This window comes from Marmota marmota, unplaced genomic scaffold (assembly GCF_001458135.2).
Source record: "Marmota marmota marmota unplaced genomic scaffold, marMar, whole genome shotgun sequence".
Classification (NCBI taxonomy): Eukaryota; Metazoa; Chordata; class Mammalia; order Rodentia; family Sciuridae; genus Marmota; species Marmota marmota.
In genome coordinates, this window is record NW_026000185.1 from 4,035,230 (window position 1) to 4,054,910 (window position 19,681).

The 19,681-nt window shown below is 50.6% G+C and overlaps 1 protein-coding gene across 23 annotated transcripts in view; it reads right to left on the reverse strand.

Annotated features, from left to right (window-relative positions):
• Rbfox1 (RNA binding fox-1 homolog 1) overlaps nucleotides 1-19,681 on the reverse strand; it is a 1,613,147-nt gene that overhangs the window by 1,068,568 nt on the left and 524,898 nt on the right. For all 23 annotated transcript variants that reach the window (XM_048790118.1, XM_015490752.2, XM_048790117.1 and 20 more), the window contains one exon: nucleotides 19,042-19,104. The gene's annotated coding sequence lies outside the window, so the exon portion shown is untranslated. Of the gene's footprint in view, nucleotides 1-19,041; nucleotides 19,105-19,681 lie in introns of those variants that run through there.

Below are 19,681 nucleotides of genomic sequence, written 5' to 3' on the forward strand. Positions count from 1 at the left end.
AAAGGAGCTCTCTCTCTCTCTCTCTCTCTCTCTCTCTCTCTCGCCTTCTTGCCATCTTGCTGTGCTGCTATCCACCAGGCCATGACACAGCACAAGGCCAGGGGCAGATGTGGGTGCCATGCTTACGGTTTCCAGCCTCCAGAATTCTGAGCCACGTAGAAGCATCTCCTTATGAATTGATCACTGTCACATATTCTACTATAGCCACAGAAAACTAAGACACCCCATTTCTACACTGCAGCAGTACCCCTTTAAATGCAAACAGACCACTTCCTCTACTGCAAAGAGGAGAGGAATCTGGCACAATCTCTTTAATATGTCCTGTGGTAGGCCACCCAAAAGTGACACCCAAAGGTGTCGTGTCTTAATTCCTGGGAACCTGTGAATGTTTTATGTTTCATGGCAATGAAGGCTGCTACTCAGTGGATCTGAAGGAGATCACGCTGAATTAGCCAGGGGGCTTCAGAGTGATCACTAGAATCCTAGAAAGGAGAGGAGGAAGGTAGAAGGACAGTCAGTGTCCAGGGCTGGATGTGTAAAGGACTCAGCTCACCATCACTGACTGTGAAGATGGAACATGGCCATAGCCAGGGCATGCAGGCAGCTGTGAGGTGGGACAGGCAGGAAGAGCTCCCCCCAGGAGGTCCTCAGAAGGAACAGAGCCCGGCTGCCCTCTTTCCCTGACTCTGGTGAGACCACTGCAGACTGTTGAGCTGCAGAACCGTAGACAGCACATGGGTCTGGTGTTAAGCCACTGTCTGGGGTCATTGTCACAGCAGCAGTGCAGGGATGACACATGCCCTCCATGGCCCTCGGGGGCGAGGACACTGTCCAGCTCTGAGGCTGCCTTCTGCACCATTTCTGTCCACTTCCTGCCTTCCTTTCTGTCTTTACTAATGCTGTGCCATCAAGTGCACAGTGGATGATCCCTGAATGCCCTTCTCCCCAACTCACTGTGCACCTCATTTAGATCTTGACCCCCCCCCCATGCCTACCGCCTTGCCTCTTCCCTGGGGAGAGGGAGGTGCCCGCTTCCCAGTTCCTGGGCAGCCGTTCAGTACTCACAGCCTTGTGATCGCCAGAGTCAAGAGTGACAGGCCCTGCTGGTTGTGTGGCACTCCCTGGGTTTTAGTATGATACTCCTCAACTCTGGGAACCCCAAGACGGCAAGACCCTCTTTCAATTCCACCTTCCTGGGGGGCATGGTGCCCAGCAGGTCCCTAGGTTCTCCCAAAACATCACATTAATGGATTTTGTCTTTCTATCTTTGACTGTGTGCGCTCACATTTCTAGCCATATCCCTTCCTCCCAGCCCCATCCATTCCACTCTGCACCAGGCTACCACACCCTGGGCAGTACCCAGTTCCATGATCCTGCCAATTTTACTCCCCACACTTCCCATTGGATTTTCCTTCACTCTCTTGGGTAATGAGTTCATGGTCCAGTCATCCAAGAAGAAGATCTTTATAATGCACCAACCTCAAAAAAAAAAAAAAGAGTAAGCCTTTTTTGATAAATTTCTACTGGGTTTAGATCGTTCTGTGTTCTCGACAACGAACATACCCAATAATAACAATCACTAGGTTTGAGATGTTGGTCAAATGTGCATGCTTTGGGGAGGAATTAACCTTCTCAGGTCTCTTGGGTGCTATTTTAAATCTTAGAAGAGGAAGGAGTTTGGAATTATATAGCCAGATTCTGTCTTTGGGGGATTCCTAACCTTTAAAGTACTTTTTAAAAGAAAGCAAGAACTTAAATTTTATCCACTGATCAAGTTAGAAGAACATTTTTGGTGCCAAGTTGAGAATGCACCCCCCAGGACACTCCTAGGGCAATGGGATCCATAGACTTTCTATTTAGTAGTGGTGTCAGGGTTTGCCATGGACAGGATTTAATAGGCTTTGAAATGGGATAAACTGTCAAAATAGTAACATAGTATCAAAGATAGGAAACATTGATATAATCCCCTTAAAAGCTAGTAATTGTGATCAAAGGGAACAACTGTCCATGCTTCTATGTCAAAACGAGAAGCCATCCAAGATGGGGAGAGGAAATATCATATTTGTGAAATATGATATTTAGTGTAAAATGAAGAAATGTTGTGATTCCCGTCACTGGACAATCAAAGACATGTGACATCGGTGGAACATCACATCCGTGGGCAACGTGACCAGGACGAGATCATCTGCAATACCGCTCCCCGGTCACCTGGCACAAGAACGCAGCCTCCAGGTCAGAGCCCTGCTGCTCTGTGATTTGCTCAATGACCAGCATGACCTGGGGCTGAGGCGAGGGCACTCCCTTCCTGGTACGGGGCAGTTGGCACATCCGAGGTGCTGAAGCACTGGGAGACACACTCTAAGACGGGGAGGGTCCCTCCATTGAGAGACCCATTTTCTCTGGATCTCTATGCTGCCATCCCTTTCCACAGAGATGGCCTCACGAAGTTTCCTGGGCAAACTGACCACCGAGTCCTTTCCAAGGTGTCTGCTGATCAGAGAGCAGCAGAGAGAGCCGTGGGCTTGCTGCTCACAGCACTCGCCCTGCAGCACTCACCCCACCCCCCTGGGCTGCAGGGATGGCAGTGTCCCCCCGCACACTCCCTCCCCTTCCTGACTGCCCTGGGGCTTGTTTCCACCCTTCACTACCCCAGTGCCTCTGCCACCTCGACCACTCCACTCACAGCGTCAGTTCGTACCTTTGTTCCATCTTGTCTCGGTCCATCTTCTCTCACTGCAATGGAATGCCTGAGCCTGAGCGCCTTATAAAGAAGAGAAGTTTATTCCGGCTCATGATTCTGAAGGTCGGGCAGTCCTAGAGCATGTGATGTGGGGGAAGGCTGGAGGGGCAAGGCCGTATGAGAGAAAGCACAAAGAGCGCACTCCATCTCACCCCACCCGCCTGTCCTCTCTGTGACTAGCGAGTGCAGCGAGACTGAGACCTCGTTCTGCAAGAAGGTGTTCCAAGACAGCTGAGGTGGACTCTCACGTTCCATGTGCTCTGAGCAACCTCCTGGCGGCTTCGAGGCTGCACCGCCCCACGTCCCGCAGTGGCCATCCACTCCAGAGGTGACAAGTCACACTCTTACTGGGGCATGTCATTTGCTCACGCTGTAGGTGTGCTCCAGGTGGAGCCACTCTGGCACCACCCTGGCTTTCCAGGAGGAGAGTGCTGATCCGCGGCGCTCATCCAGGGTTCACTCTCGGCAGCCTGCACAGGCAGCGAGGCCTGGTACCACCATCTTTTCACGCACCGTGACAAGGGACAGTTCAACATTACAGGCTCTATCTTCTTTGGAATTCGGAGGGGATTGGAAAAGAAGGGACTGATGTGCCCTGGGGGCATTTATCGAGAGATGCACATGTTCATGAAGCATTTGTGGAATATTCTCACAACGAGGGTAGAGTAATTTGAAGGTCTCTGAGTTCGGACTTTCAAGAAAAAAGAAATGGGTGAGATTGAGTGATGTCTTTCTCACTGTGACTTTAAACTTCTTTAGGATAAGGATTGGGTTGTAAACTGCCCTTCATCATAGAGAGAAAGGGGAACAGTGGTTGGCACATAGTAGGGTATTTGTGGGGAGGGCTTGGTTGTGTGTGTGTGTGTGTGTGTGTGTGTGGTGCTGGGGATTAACCCAGGACCTGTGCATGCCAGGAAAGTGCTCCGACACTGAGCCACACCGCAGCCCACAGAGTGGGTTTGCAGCCAGTGACACTGAGCATGCCCTGACCTGGATGGGGCTCCAGGGCTTTCAGTCCTTCCCCGGGGTCACTTGTCCCATGTCCTCTCTGGCCCACTTCTGCAGCTCGGCACCTAGGCTGTGTTGTCCTGTGTCCCCAGAAGCTCTTTAGGGAACCTCCTGACTTCTGGAGATGAGCAGACTCAAGCCCAGGGAAGTCTGGAACTGCAAAGGGTCTCACAGACAGCGCGTGAGGAACGGGGAGCAAGCACCAAAGGCAGCCCCCGGGGACCACGCAGCCAGTCCTCTGCGTGAACGTTGTGCTCGGCTCTTCAGGAGGAGCGCTGGGGTTCAGACCCGGCTCTGGCACTTAGCTGCCCCTGGGCCTTGACTTCTCTGAGCCACAGTGTCCCCTCTTAGATGGGACCGAGCAGAGGAGACACCACTGAGCCTGCAGAGTCTCAGGTGTTCATTTGCTGATCCATTTTCCATATGAGGAAATGGAGGCTCCGAGTGGTCAAAAAGAGGCCAGTGCGAGAGGCTGGCCTCAAACACAGCCCTGACCCCACTGCCTTTCCTCCATCCCCCCAGCACACTGCCTCTCCCACCCCCAGCTGAGCACGCTGGGACACCAGGCAATGCCCAAGGGACGGCAATGGTCACATGAAATGTCACAAGGCAGAGAACCTAGTCTTAAACATATTTTCAATTTTGTGCAGTCTTTTATTTTCTTATTTACTTGGCTTCTTATTATGATTCCCAGGGTTGGCTGAGGAAATGTCACCAGCCCCAGATGTATTTACCCCAGCACGTTTCTACAGCTGCCTCCCGCTCCTGGCTCTCTCCTCCGATGGAGCATCTGCTGGGAGAGACGCGTGAAGGCTACAGCAGCACAGAGCCAAGACCTTCCACCTGCAGCCCAACACACACCCCAAACAAGGACTCCACCACAAGCCACCGGACTCCTCCCCTCCCCTCTCCCCAAATGAACGGACCCACGTCTCCCCGTCTGCTTTGTGTTTTTAACATTCAATCTGCAGCAGAATCCAACGGCTTCAATGGATTCTAGCTCATGGCAAACGCTATTCCCTGAACAGAACTACAGGAAAATTCCCCTACAATTAAACAATTGTGTCAAAAGAGGATTTGGTTAGAAAACCAACAGGTATCCCCAACGGAACTGCAAAATTACTCCTGAGACTCCGGGATGACACCGCTCTCTCTTGTTTGACAGTGATGTGAAGCTGAGTCCTCTTGGCATTTGTCCACCGAGCACACGGTCTCCGGAAGCACGCAGCTCCCCCTCTCTGACCACGAGGGGAAATGTCCTCCTGTCTGGAACAGGGTGGTAAGACTTGGCATTCACACTCGACTCCCACTTCTGCACTCCCGGAAGACAGTGCTAATCAATCACAGCACTTTCCTGCTGAGCTCAGATGGATTCTTCTCAACAAAACTACAGGGAGCCTTTCCTAATCAGAACTGGCAAGCAAGAAGAAACCTATTTGCCTGCCCTCTGCCTACAGTCTGATTCACTAAGCCCGGGCATAAAACTCCCTCGGATCCAATCCGTACACACAGATTTGGGAGTGCCGACATCCAGGGGAGGTGGCGTCTTAGTTCTCAATTATGTAACGACCATCCTGGTGAAGGCAGCTGATTTTTAATAAAATACTTCTCCTGAGAGCCTGACAGGCTGTTCTTACCTTCGCCGGCATCACTTGCATTTCCTCAATAACCCACTCGCCTGTGCTCTCCAGCATCTCAGGTCCCTTTTTCATCAAGGAAAATGTATTCAACGTTGAAATCTGCCTCTAGAAACATCCTCCTGAGCCTCGCCATTCTGCCTCCCGCCCCACCCCTTTAAAGATAGTCTCGATTCACTTTAATTGCCCTTTAGCTCTCAAGGTACCGAGTATTTACGCCCATCTGGGGCTTAGCATAGGTGGTTTTCTTTGCATTTCTTCTGTGAATGAGTAATAGAAAATCATCTACTGATGGGGAAAAAAAAAATCACATTTCTACTAATGGATAAATCAGACTGACGGGTGACAGGTAGCACGCTTCCAGGAAAGAGTACAGGTTTCTCAGCATCTGTTTGTACAATAGACTTTAAAAGCCATGTTCTGATGTCTATAAAATACCGATTTAAACAGATGTCACCTATTTAAAACTTTAATACACAAAAACAGATCTGTATCATCCATTCCTGACATTGTTTTAATTCAAAATTTTAAGAGTTTTCAGATGTTTACGAATAAGAAATTATTTTTAAAACTTAAAAAACAGACGAGAAATGGCAAAAAAAAAAATAAGTATCAGATGCAAAATAATTACAGCTTTTGACAGCATGCCGGCGGGCAGCCTGGGAAAGCACGCGGAGCACCTCAATAGTGGGTATCGTTGACATGGGGGTCGGGAATGGAGCACAGCGAGTATTTCCAGCGGAATTTTAAATGACTGCTAGGAGCTGCCAAGATGGTCCACACTTGGCACATGAGGTGCTGATTGCACGTGGGCTACAATTTGGAGAAGAGGTAGGCATAATCAACCAAGGACGCATCCTTACCTATTTTACAATACCTGTTTACTTCTCCAGGCCCTGTCCTGCTTATGCTGACTTCCTCTGTGTCAATCATCTAGAATTTATTATGTTATCAGACTCCTGTGAATCAAATGGCTAACAGACAGCCTCTTCTCCACTCGACTTTCTGTTCCCGACACCATCAATGCTACCCTGAGCTGACCAGACATGCGTGTGTGTGTGTGTGTAGGCGCATGTGTGTGTGTGGGTGCAGGAGTGTGCCCAGGGAACACACAGGGATATACACATAGGAGGATGCTCCAGGCTCCGAGGGGAATATTGTCTGAAGGAGGTAACTGGTGTTTAGACAGTCTAAGCAAATTAACCACAGTCAGGATCAGCTATGTCCCCTACAATCAACGCTACAGCTGATATCTGTAACCATTTTCCCTGCTAATACAGCTTATAATGCACTCAGCCTTTCTAACATCAGCTTGAAGAATTCATATCCTTCGAAATCTTGCCTCTAAATGTTATTTATGTCTTACCATTATTTTCCCCTTCAATTTAGCTAAAGTAGTTCACTTGGTGACAGGCACATAATAAACACTCAGTAAATGCAGGTTGATTGAATTTAGGTCTTGCTGCCTTATGTGCTGCCCTAAAGTCTCTTAATATTGTTTTCATTTGCATAGCCATTGATTTCAATTGTTCTCCCTGGAACCTTCAAGGAGGCAGGCCACCCTTTCTCCCCGTGGGCCACATGTTAACAGGCTCCTCGCTGGTCTCCCACTTACATCAACTAAGCTAATTATTTTCCTGTTACCTCACATCCCACCCGTGTTCTACAGACCACCGAGGTGGCGTGGCATGTCTCATCAGCCGCCTGTTGTATCGTAAGTGACAGAACTATTCGGAACAGCAGCTCTCAATGCACAAGAAACTTGCGGAAAGCAAATGGTGTCACCACAGTCAAAGGGGAGACAGCAGCACGGGGACTGCAGTACACAAATGGTGACGGGGGCCGAAATGGCCCAGCCAGTCCCAGCCCCAGCAAAGGAGGAAACGGAAGGATGAAAACACACAGACGGATACTCGTGATTGCTGCAGGACTTAGGAGCATACTGGTGGAGATCACTTTTGCACGGAGAGTTGAGTAAAGGGTTAGATTTTATGTATCACTGAATAAATGATAGGCAGATAATATGTATAGGTAGGTAGAGAGGTAGAGAGGTGGGTAGGTAGGCAGATGGGTAGGTAGGTAGGTAGAGAGGTGGGTAGGTAGGTAGAGAGGTGGGTAGGTAGGCAGATGGGTAGGTAGGTAGAGAGGTGGGTAGGTAGACAGATGGGTGGGTAGGTAGGTAGAGAGGTGGGTAGGTAGGCAGATGGGTAGGTAGGTAGGTAGAGAGGTGGGTAGGTAGGTAGAGAGGTGGGTAGGTAGGCAGATGGGTAGGTAGGTAGAGAGGTGGGTAGGTAGGCAGATGGGTGGGTAGGTAGGTAGAGAGGTGGGTAGGTAGGCAGATGGGTAGGTAGGTAGATAGGTGGGTAGGTAGACAGATGGGTGGGTAGGTAGGTAGAGAGGTGGGTAGGTAGGCAGATGGGTAGGTAGGTAGGTAGAGAGGTGGGTAGGTAGGTAGAGAGGTGGGTAGGTAGGCAGATGGGTAGGTAGGTAGAGAGGTGGGTAGGTAGGCAGATGGGTGGGTAGGTAGGTAGAGAGGTGGGTAGGTAGGCAGATGGGTAGGTAGGTATACCTAGATTGACAGATGGGTGATAAGCATGTCTTTATAGGCAGGTAGACGGGTGGGTGGGGAGCTAGACCCCCCTCCACTGCACTCCACCCCCATAGCTGTAGCCCTGCCCAAGCCCCTGTTGACCTTCCCTCCCACACTGTTTCAAAGACCGTCTTAACTGATCCCTGGCTTTCACTTTTCCTCCCCTCCAAGCCTTCATCAGGGCAGCCACAGTAACCTTCCAGAACACAAGTACAATTGTGCAGCTCACTCCTTCAGATGCTCTGAGAGCTGCCCTCAACCCTGCCTTGGTGGCTCCCTGCCCTGGGTCTACTCCTCCCACTCCACCACCTGCCCCCAGCCAGCACCAGGTTCCAGCCGCACCTTCTTTTAATTCCTGAAAAGCACCAAGTGGCTTCCCTCCACCCCCAGAGACTATTCTGGAGAACATCTCAACTTAAATGTCACTTCCTCCGTCACCGAGAATAAATGCTCACACTCGGCACACACTCGTAACCTGCAAACGCCTTGACCTCGGGGCAGTCGCACGCGAGATGTAACCGGGTATTTCCCGCGTGACTGCTTGTGTAATATGTGTTTCCTCTGGGAACTGTAAGCCCCATGAGTCCAGGAAACACGCTGTCTTATTTCCCACCGTGTCTCCAGAGGCTAGCACCACGCCTGCCACCGAAGGTCATTCACTCTGGGGGTGTTGAAGCCACCTGCAGGATGAGGTCAGACAGCATCCCAGAGGGAAGCGCGCGCGGAGGAGCACATCCCAGGAAAGGGGGGGCCAGCTCTGGTTTCATGCCCTTGACCACTTTCCTGATCAAAGGCCTCATGAGGGGACCCAAGGGACCTTTGAGCTCAGAACTGCGAGGGCTCCTGTGGAGAAGGTGAGGATGCACACAGCTTCCGAGCAGCCTCCATGCAGCTGCGGAACCCTGGGCTCCCCAAAACCCGTGCTGGCAGGGTCAGCCTTGAGAGAGGGGTCCACAGCCCTTGTTGGCTGCTGCCACGCACGTTGAAAATAAGATGATTATTAGTTTAGACTGAGAATTATAATCCTTTTATTTCCCCATCTTCATAACTCTATTAGAATGTCTATTAATAGCAGTAAGCTACACACACACACACACACACACACACACACATGGATAAGGTCATCCCTGTTATAGTACAGTGCATGAGAACAGGAAGGCAGGTCCCCAGGAGGAGGCCGTTTAAAACACATCCCACCTGACGCCAGCTTTGTCGACTGTTTTACAGAGACAACCCATGTCTGACCCATACTTCCCACTGCTTTCACGAGGGGCACAGTCCTGTTGGCCCAGGTGGCTCAGGGTCCTGGGTGAGGAAAGCGTTCCGTGGGACCATCGTAAGTGTGGACTCCAGTCGAGATGGCCAGAGCTCAAGCTCAGCCCCCCTCCCCTGAAGCCTTAGGGTCAGCACACCTCTCCAGGTCTCGGCGTCCTCAACTGTGGAACAGCCATTACTAGCAGGCCTCTCAGGAGGCCACTCAGAGCGCACACTGAGGGCTGCGTGCGCATGCTGAGAACCCTCGGCTGCTCTGCCCCCACTCAGCACTTGTGCGACTTGCATAAAACATTCCCTCCTGAAGCATTCTAAGATGGGAGCTTTGAAGGGAGAGGTCAGCTTTGGGGGCAGGGGGTGCGAGCAGGCAGAAAGAGGGATCCGATTACTGCAAAGCAGTTCAAATTGAACCCGAGTCACAGCCAGTGATTTCCTCCGGGCCGCGCCCCTCGAGGTCACTGACTTCCCACCCGCTGGCTAGGTGACCCTTCACGCCCAGGTCCTCTCCCTCCCTGTCAGGTGCACTCGCGGGTCTTCTCCATCTGAAGCAGAGCAGGTCCTTAGGACGCTGTTGCTGGATGGCTGTTACCAAAGCTCTGTCCTCGGATCCCACACTCCCCAAAGGACTTTCCTCTAACAGACAGATGGCCCTCCCCAGAAAGCATCGTCATTTATTCTTCACACAAAAATGTGAGAGGCTGCTACTGTTGTCCTCAGCACAGAAGAGGAAATTGGGGCAAAGAAAGACTGAGTCGCTTTCCGCTGTTTGCAGATGGGTAAATCTCGAGCCACGGCTTGAACCTCCACTTGTTTTTCTCAAAGGCTGCATCTGTCCTTGAGGATCGCTGCTGCTTTATTGAAGTCTAAATGCACGGTTGGGTGGGACCCGTTAGTCTACTGAGCACATGCAGCCGAAAACCTCTGCACTTGTTTGACCTTGCAATGCACGGCTCTGAAAAAATCCTACCAACAGAATTTCCAAAAGCTATTAGAGGGTACTCGAGAAAACTGTACCTAGAATATGGTGTATAACACAGTTCCTGCTCATGAATTTACGCATATAACAGATAGCGGTAAGATCTCTGATCCAGCATCGCCAAACCCTAGTCAAGCAGTAGCATGACATTCATCAGTGACAGGGAGGGGTGCCTGTCTCGGAAAGAATGTCTTGTGGGCTGGGGTTGTGGCTCAGGGGTGGAGCACTTGCCTCACAAGTGAGGCACTGGGTTCAATTCTCAGTATATAATAAAAAATAAAGGTCCATCAACAACTACTATATATATATAATATTTATATATAAATGTCTTGTGCCAGGAGCCACAAATTCAGGGGCTCCTTTCTTCTTGGAAACGTATCACATCATCGAGCCATGAGTTATTTTCTAACCTGACTTCCCACCTCTCTTCTGTGAGTTCCTTAGAGGTAAAGATTCTATGTGACCCATATTTCCCAGCTTTTGGAACCAGTGGGTTGGCCTGGCTCCTCTTAAATATAATCTGAGTTCTCCTTGTGGGCAAATAGACAATAGGCAGCTAAGAATAGAAAGCGCAGAGCAGAGCGAGCATCCTGGATGTTAGTACTGTCCATTCAGACGTGAGCTCGAGTGCACCCAAAGTCAGACGCGTGCTTACGTCCTTTGTGTGATTGCTCTCGGGGGTCTTACCCTCAGCAGGTCACCCCAAGCAAGGAAACTCTGCCTGTAATTAACTCTGGAGACTCTGGTGTCAGTGAAAAAGGCAGAACCCTCCTGGACATCCCAGGACAGAGTTCACCACTACCCTGATGGTCTAGGGCACAACCCCCGTCATCATGACTACCAAGAAGGACACAGCAAAGTGAAAGAAAGCATTGCAGGTGAAACTGAGGGCAGAAACTCCAACAGCGAAGCGCAAGCCCAGGGCGACCACAGTCCTGTACTGACATTCTATCTGACATTATGGGGAAAATGGAGAAGTCTTTAAAGGGGCTTCAGGGTGGTGGTGCATGTTGGTGGGATTCCCAGAAAAGGGAAACCTCATTTCCTCAAACTCTTGAGAGTCACATGTGTGGTAAGTTCACAATGAGCACAAAGAGATGCAGCCAGAGCCTGGATTCTGCTCTGAAAGGAAACGTGGCTCTGGGAGCCGAGCACTGGGCGAGACAGCCCAGCTTTGCATGCAAGACATGGAGGCTCCCCTTGCCGGAGCCAGACCCGCGCCGGCTGGAGCGAGTGATTACGCTCTCGGGCCATCTGCTCAGGGGTTGTGAAGGCAGCCGTGTGTCCTCCCGCATGGACGCCGGGGAGGACACTGATCACTAGTCAATCTTCTTGAAATTGCCTCCTATGATTAGTGTGTAATGACTCAGGTAGGTCACGGCCAGGGACGTTGCTGTTATTAATGCATTAGCAGCTGTACATGGGCATCGATTCTGCAGAACTCAGGTGCAGGGAGTTGGCAGGGAGAGTCTGCCCTGTGGAGTATAAGCAGCCTTTGCTGGGGGAGGAGATGTCCCTGAGGGGGCACTGTCCTCTGGGAAGGGCGAGAAAGGCCAAGGAGACAGCTGGCCAGCTTTGAAGGGACAGACGCGAGCTGGGATGAAGAGAGAGAAGAACGCATATACGTCACGGATAATCCCGGACTCTGCCACATCGGAAAGGAAGCCACTCATATCACACACTCCCTGTGACTGGTCCTCCCTGTGACTGGCCAGTCCACAGCAGTCAGTACAACTTGGATTATTCATCTTAAATTTTATCTAACAGTTTTGTGAGGGTAGGTCACGGGCCCATGTGTGTCTGTTCACTGCAATATCCTTGGCTCCCAGCATGAATCCAACACCAAAATTTGTCCACAGCTATTTGTGAGTGGATGAAGGCAGGAATGGATGATGAAATTACCAGGATAAACATGTTGACTTACCCCTGTACCACAGTGAGTTCACCATGGCAACCTGGGCTGGGAAGTACCACAGTGCAGATCACCATGGCAACCTGGGCTGGAGGTACCACAGTGCAGTTCACCATGGCAACCTGGGCTGGGAGGTACCACAGTGCAGTTCACCATGGCAACCTGGGCTGGGAGGTACCACAGTGCAGTTCACCATGGCAACCTGGGCTGGGAGGTACCACAGTGCAGTTCACCATGGCAACCTGGGCTGGGAGGTACCACAGTGCAGTTCACCATGGCAACCTGGGCTGGGAGGTACCACAGTGCAGTTCACCATGGCAACCTGGGCTGGGAGGTACCACAGTGCAGTTCACCATGGCAACCTGGGCTGGGAGGTACCACAGTGCAGTTCACCATGGCAACCTGGGCTGGGAGGTACCACAGTGCAGTTCACCATGGCAACCTGGGCTGGGAGGTACCACAGTGCAGTTCACCATGGCAACCTGGGCTGGGAGGTACCACAGTGCAGTTCACCATGGCAACCTGGGCTGGGAGGTACCACAGTGCAGTTCACCATGGCAACCTGGGCTGGGAGGTACCACAGTGCAGTTCACCATGGCAACCTGGGCTGGGAGGTACCACAGTGCAGTTCACCATGGCAACCTGGGCTGGGAGGTACCACAGTGCAGTTCACCATGGCAACCTGGGCTGGGAGGTACCACAGTGCAGTTCACCATGGCAACCTGGGCTGGGAGGTACCACAGTGCAGTTCACCATGGCAACCTGGGCTGGGAGGTACCACAGTGCAGTTCACCATGGCAACCTGGGCTGGGAGGTACCACAGTGCAGTTCACCATGGCAACCTGGGCTGGGAGGTACCACAGTGCAGTTCACCATGGCAACCTGGGCTGGGAGGTACCACAGTGCAGTTCACCATGGCAACCTGGGCTGGGAGGTACCACAGTGCAGTTCACCATGGCAACCTGGGCTGGGAGGTACCACAGTGCAGTTCACCATGGCAACCTGGGCTGGGAGGTACCACAGTGCAGTTCACCATGGCAACCTGGGCTGGGAGGTACCACAGTGCAGTTCACCATGGCAACCTGGGCTGGGAGGTACCACAGTGCAGTTCACCATGGCAACCTGGGCTGGGAGGTACCACAGTGCAGTTCACCGTGGCAACCTGAGCTGGAGATACCACAGTGCAGTTCACCGTGGCAACCTCGGCTGGGAGGTACCACGGTTCAGTTTTTGAAGATAATTTGTCCCCTTTACACAGAAGGACTGAGGTCCAATAAGAGTTAACCAGCTTTCCAAATGCATGTGTACACACATACGCTCTCCCACCTTTGCTTCACTGGGAAGAGATGCTCTACTCCAACATTCTCTGCTTTGGCTTAGTTTTTTTTCCTTTTTTGATTATTTCTAAATTATAAGTTTCAAGGGACCTTAGTTAAGGACCATTCTAGTTCAACTCATCATCATCATCATCATCATCATCATCATCATCATCATCAATCCTAATAAGGAAAGTAATTAAGATGGGTCTAATGGGTTGTTCAGGATTCTGTGGTCAATTCCCTGACCAGGACCTCAGTTTGGCTCTCCAGATTTTTCCATAATTGATGAAGACTGGGGAATGGGGCAGTAGGGAGTCATGGGAGAGGGAAGATGGTCCAGAAGTACAAGGAGTAGGGTCATTGTTCACAGCGCCAATTCAGGAACTCAGTAAATAGTTCATTCAAAATATGTGCATGCTGGGCGCTTTCACACCTGCTGGGGATACAGCAGGAAGCAAGACAGACGTGTGCCCTCCCTCCTCAGTGCTCCAGTCCATGGGGGAAAAATACGCCCCACAGAAATGATGAGGCTCAGCAGGAGCATTGTCACTGACGTAACCCGTAACCCGGGTGAAATGCTGGAAAAGTGGCCAGGCAGACTGCGGGGGCCACTTGAGACTTCTCCCATGGTCCTCAAGTCCTGCTCTCCCACAGTCCTACCTGGTAATTCCATGCAATAAGGAAGCACATGCATTTGTCCCGCTCTACCTTATCTGTCTCTCTGCCTCTCACTCTCATGTGCTCATTTGATCAGAAAGGAGCCCCTGAGCACAGAGGGGAAGGGCAGAGAGGAAGAATCTGAGGAGCTTGGCTATGCAGCAGCTCAGGAGACAAGAGATGCCCACAGGGAGGGTGTGAATGACCGGAAAGGGAGGAGGGGATGGTGGCTGGTCAGGTGCCAAGGCAGATAAGCCGGCCGAGAAGACGGTCAAGAGCAGAGCACTGTTTTGTGTTGTCTACAGCACGGGACTCTGCACGCAGCTGACACCAAACCCGCCCTCAGCCTGGGCATTCCTGGTTAAAGGAATGTCCTCTGTCATTCCTGCTCCTGTGCTGTCTCTTATGGACCCACCGATGCCTCCTGACCTCCCGACTCCGGTGGGTCTGCTGAGCTGAAGAAGAGCACCCTCCCGATGGCAGTTCCGCTTTTCCTCACCCTTCCCACATGCTGCCCTTCCGGCTCCGGAGGCTGGAGGATCATTGCCATCAATCGTTACCCTGTGAACCAGCTTAGCATTTCCTTCGCCCTATGAGGGACAATCAAGGAACTAAAGAACACAGAGAGCATTTGCTTTCAGAAGGGCTTAACCGAGATCTGCATAGAGTGTGAAGTAAAAGATGGAGACGCTCATCCCAGCTGGTGATACCAAATATCCCAGATGCTAGGGAATGGGAAATCGAGATGTCTAGACATCAAGAGATGGATCCACTCGCCTGCTTGGAATAGAAGGGATTTAGGGATTAGAGAGAGGGTGCGGTGTTATCCAGGGACTCGCTTACTGACTTGCTTATTCCTGACGAGCTTTAAGAATATTACTCACTCGGTCTGTTGGGGGGAATCCAGGGAAAGTGACTTTAGGCACAAAGAGCAATTGGAGGGTTCCTCAGACAGTTGGAGCCTGGCACAATGTTCCCAAAGAGGGAACATAAAGAAGTCTCCCAGGAGGCCCAGGCCAGAGGCTTGCTTATTTCTTCAGGATGACAGAAGCTTGACACCAGAGTACCTGGGAGGGGAGGAGCGTCTGTGGGTGAAGGAGTGGAGTTTGGTCTGATTTCAGGTGTCAGGCATGCGGAGCCAGAAGTGACGGGAGTTAGTGAAGACGTGCAGCAGGCTGCGCTACACAGGAGGCTGCACACAGAGGGAGACTTGGAGGCTGTTTTTCCAGACCCAGCAAGCGGAAGTGCCTGGAGAAGAGAGACGGGTGAGCAAGACACCCGTCAGGAGGGCCACGCTGGTCTCTGTCCTAATGTCAACGACTGCTCTACTTGCACAGTGCCCACCAGAAGGGGAGACGCATTCACCCATCTCTTCACCCCCATCCATCCCCTTGCCCAAGTATCACTGTATCCCACAAGTCCTGAGGGCCCACCATGGGCCTGCACTACGGTGGACATACCCTCCATCAAGGGGGTATGTGCTAATGGACAATCAGCGCGTGACAGGCGCCACCCAGGCAGAGTGGACGCGCGCTGTCTAGAGCAGCATCCTGGGGGACGAGGACCCCTCTAGTTCTGGACCAAGGGTAAATGCAGTGGACAGGGCACATAGAAGGGGCAAGGACAAAGGTCTTGGGGACTGGGACTGCCGCAGTTCATGCCTCCGTGTCCTAATTCATCTACACCAGCTGAGTGGCCGCCCGGGTATAAGGTCTGAGCCGCCCTATGCAAAGCAGGAGGAAGCTTCCAGGTATGTGCAGCTAAATCTAAATTAGTTAAAAGAACCTGACAAACAGAAAACCAGGTAGTGCTCAGGGCCGACACCTGGCTGGCGGTTGCCATACTGGACGCCACAGGTAAGGGGTGTCCTTGTCTACCCTCTCAGCCACAGAACTGTGGGGGAGGGGCAAGTGTACCTGCCTGACTGCAGCAGTCCCTTCAGGGTGCACGCAGGAGCATCAGCCCAACACCTTGTACGCCTTAGAGGTCGATCATTCTTGTTGTCAATGAGACTTCAGTTCCTCAGCCCATTTATTGATTGGGTTATTTGCTGCTGTTGTTTATTTTTGGTGTTAAGGTTTTTAAGTTCTTTATATATCCTGGACATTAATGCTCTATCTAAGGTGCGTGTGGTAAAGATTTTCCTCCCACTCTAGAGGCCCTCTCTTCACATTATCGATCGTTTCCTTTCCTGAGAAGAAACTTTTTAGTTTGAATTGGACATTATTACCCTATGTGCCTGTATGACCAGTGCGATGATTCTATACCATGGACAAGCAGAAGAACAAGTCATACACCTTTTATGTATGGTGTGTCCAAGTACATTCCACTGTCATTTATAACTAATTAGAATAATAATAATAATAATAATAATAATAATAATAATACTTCAGTAAGGCCTGGGGGGAGAGTATTTATCATCATAGAAACTTCCAGTGGATGGTGCGAGACAAAGAAAAGAGGAACATTAAAATTGTTTTAGCCCAATTAATGAATTCATCGCAGCTGTGATACCGCAAGCCAAGAGAGCGTGATCTGACAGGAGGGAGAGGGCAGGGAAACTGTCTGTCAGAATCTGAGTTTACATGTTGTAGGAAATTACCTCGAGGCCTAAACTCAACCAATGACCCTGCGAATATGAGCTCCCTGGAGCTGCCTGGAGCTGCCTGGAGCCACCTGGAGCCTCCCGTTCAGCATGCAGATCATGAAGATGTACAGAGCCAGAAAACAGACACTGGATTAGACGAGTTCACTCTACATCACCGACATTGGCCGACCTGTGTCCAAAGGGCCACAATGCAGAAGGAAAAACCCAAATAGTGAAGACGGCTGGATTTTGGAAGCAAGGCAAGGCACCCCTGGTGTCCATTCAGGTGCAAAGTCAGACATGAGCAGATTCCAACTGCCCAGTTGTGGCTCCTAGTGAAATCCCAGAGAGACTTGGGCAGCTTCTACCTGGCTATGCTCTGCACGTGGTCTCGGGGAGGAACACGCAAATACCAGGCTTCAGCCAGCCCAGAGGCCAGGTTACCTGCCTTCCTGGTGAGCAAGCCACCCCCCAGAACTCACTTGTCCTTCCAGGGGAAGTGACCTTTGGGCCTGGAAGTGGACTGAGGCTCCCGGTACCAGGGAAGCTGCAGCCACAGGAGAGCACTGAAACCTGCTGGTCACAGAGATTGACAGCAGCCCTAAGCCCCTCCCCCAAGGGGCACTTTTCTATTTCTTCCTTTTTCAATTTTTAAAAAATATTATCATATCTGGCTGGTGGTTTGGAGTAGCAAATTAATACTTCTCTCCCTCTCTCTTGCTTACAACTGCTGCTGTAGATAGGAAATACCATATCCATAGACAAATTAACAGGAGCTCCTTCCAACTCTGTACTAATTATCTCGGGGACCAGAGCCTCCCCTAGGTAAGAAGCTTCGGCCGCAGAGCAGGGCTGGAACATGGATTTCTTTCTGAGGAGCAGCAATTTGCATCCTGTTTGGAAGGCAGGCGGAGGGAGGGCCACAGATGCCCTCCTTCCTTTGTCTCTCCCCTGCCTGCCCCAGCACCACAGAGGCACCCAAGACCATGATGCTGCTCGGAACAGGACAAGATAAAGTAACAAGCACATTTAACTTCACACCCAACGGATTTGAACAGACGGCAAGCCAAGCAGCACCCTCCTTTTTACTTACAAAACCTCCAGTTTTCAGAAAGAGCTGCAGCCTGAACTTCAAAGGCATGAGTGGATAGATGCAGCAGGTAGGGAATTAGAGATGGAATTTCCTTTATGATTAGGAACAAAGGCCTGTGTCTAATCTCCTGTGTGATACAAGCTTTAGCTGATCAGGGTTACACGAAGCCATTCTGATGTGGGAACAGCTCATGTGCCACCTCTTCCTCCAGTCTCCTCCTCCTCCCCCCCCCCCACTTGCATATGCAAATTCAGCAGCAGCAAGGGAGTCCTACAGTCCAAGAATCCCCTTTGATCAGCCTCTTCCTGGTCTGGAGTCCCCTGGCCTCCAATTCTCTTTGCCCCTTTAAGACAAGGATGATATATGGGATGCATCAAATGAGACTCCATTGCTCTCCCAAGTAGAAGGTGCTAACAGTCTCGGAGACCTGGGAAGCCCAGGACATCTCAAAAAATACATGCTTGCATAAGCTCGCCTTTTAAAATGTTGATATTTATTGCTCAATGATTGGTTTTATTCGTGAAACAAGTTGTTCACCAATAGACTGACTGCAGAGTCTCTTGATGCTTTCCTGTAATGCTAGTGTGTATAAAGAGAAAGAAGTGGGGGACATTGAATCAAACACCGCGCACTTCACCAAAAATAAAGTCCCTGTGTGCAAAGAGAACGGCAGACGGTGGAAAAGTATTTACTGGCTAAAAACAAATGAAATTTCTAAAATGTTGCCCCGGCATCGCAAGGCACAAAATTTCTTTTCTGCAGTAATTTGTACATAGTAATCACGTATTCTGGCTCAAAAAAAAAAAAAAAGAGCAAAATGAATTGTTTGTAAATGGCTGCAGGGTTGTGTGGTCTCGCTACTGGATCCATGTATGCGAGTATTTCTACCTGCAGAGCCTCAGGACCCGTGGAATTGGGTGCAAAACCTCCCCATGAGCAAACTGTAAGGAACAGAAGGAAGACAACATGCATCTGAGGTCACCATCCCCCATCCCGCTAACAAACTTGCTGACATTTACAGGTGTCCCAGGTTTGTTTGAGGGACAAGGGGTGGACCTGGGAGGTGGTCCTGCCTAGCAAGCCCCCTTCTCATCTTTGAATCCAACCCCGTGTGCAAAAAAGAAAGACACCAGCAGACAGCAAAACTTGTGTGGGAACTATAGGCCCGCAGAAGGAAGCTTTTCATAGAGAACACGATCAAAGAATTGGATGTATTTATGTAACAAATGCTCGAAATGGGTGGCACTTACTGAAGGCTGAGACCGATCAAGGAAGCTGTGAGTTCCACTTGCATGAGTTCTTTGAGCAGTTTCCTAAGGAAGAAAAGAAGGGGAAACATCAGCATCGAGAACCAGACTCCTGCATCACATATATGCCATTTGGGTCACGGTGACATTGGTAACCTCTGAAACGGATCTGACTGTGCTGTGAATGTCACAATGATGACAGCGATGAGAAGGAAAACAATGGCAAAGCTCTTCCATGTATCTTCATCAAATCCTTTCAAACCCTGAAAAGGAAGGTGTGATTGTTTTCTCAAATTTGAGGAAAGGAGAGGAGCTCTGACAGCCCACATAAGCTTGGGGCCTGGGTTTGAACTTGGGCAGCGGGGAACCACCCCTGGATGCACTCTGCTGGTCTCTTCTCATACACCATGAGCTCTCGGTCATAGGATGTGTCAAGGAAAGGCTCATGTTGACATTTCAGAGGTATCACCGTGGATTTTCCTGCACAGAGTTAGGTTGGAGGAAATATGCTTGAAACTTTCCTTTCAACTCCAGAAATGCAGGATTCTACAAAGCTCAGTTATATGATAGTCAAAAGCTCAGTAATGGCAGTAGCTTCCTTTTGCAATAACTACAAATGGATATTTCTATCCATTGGCTATCA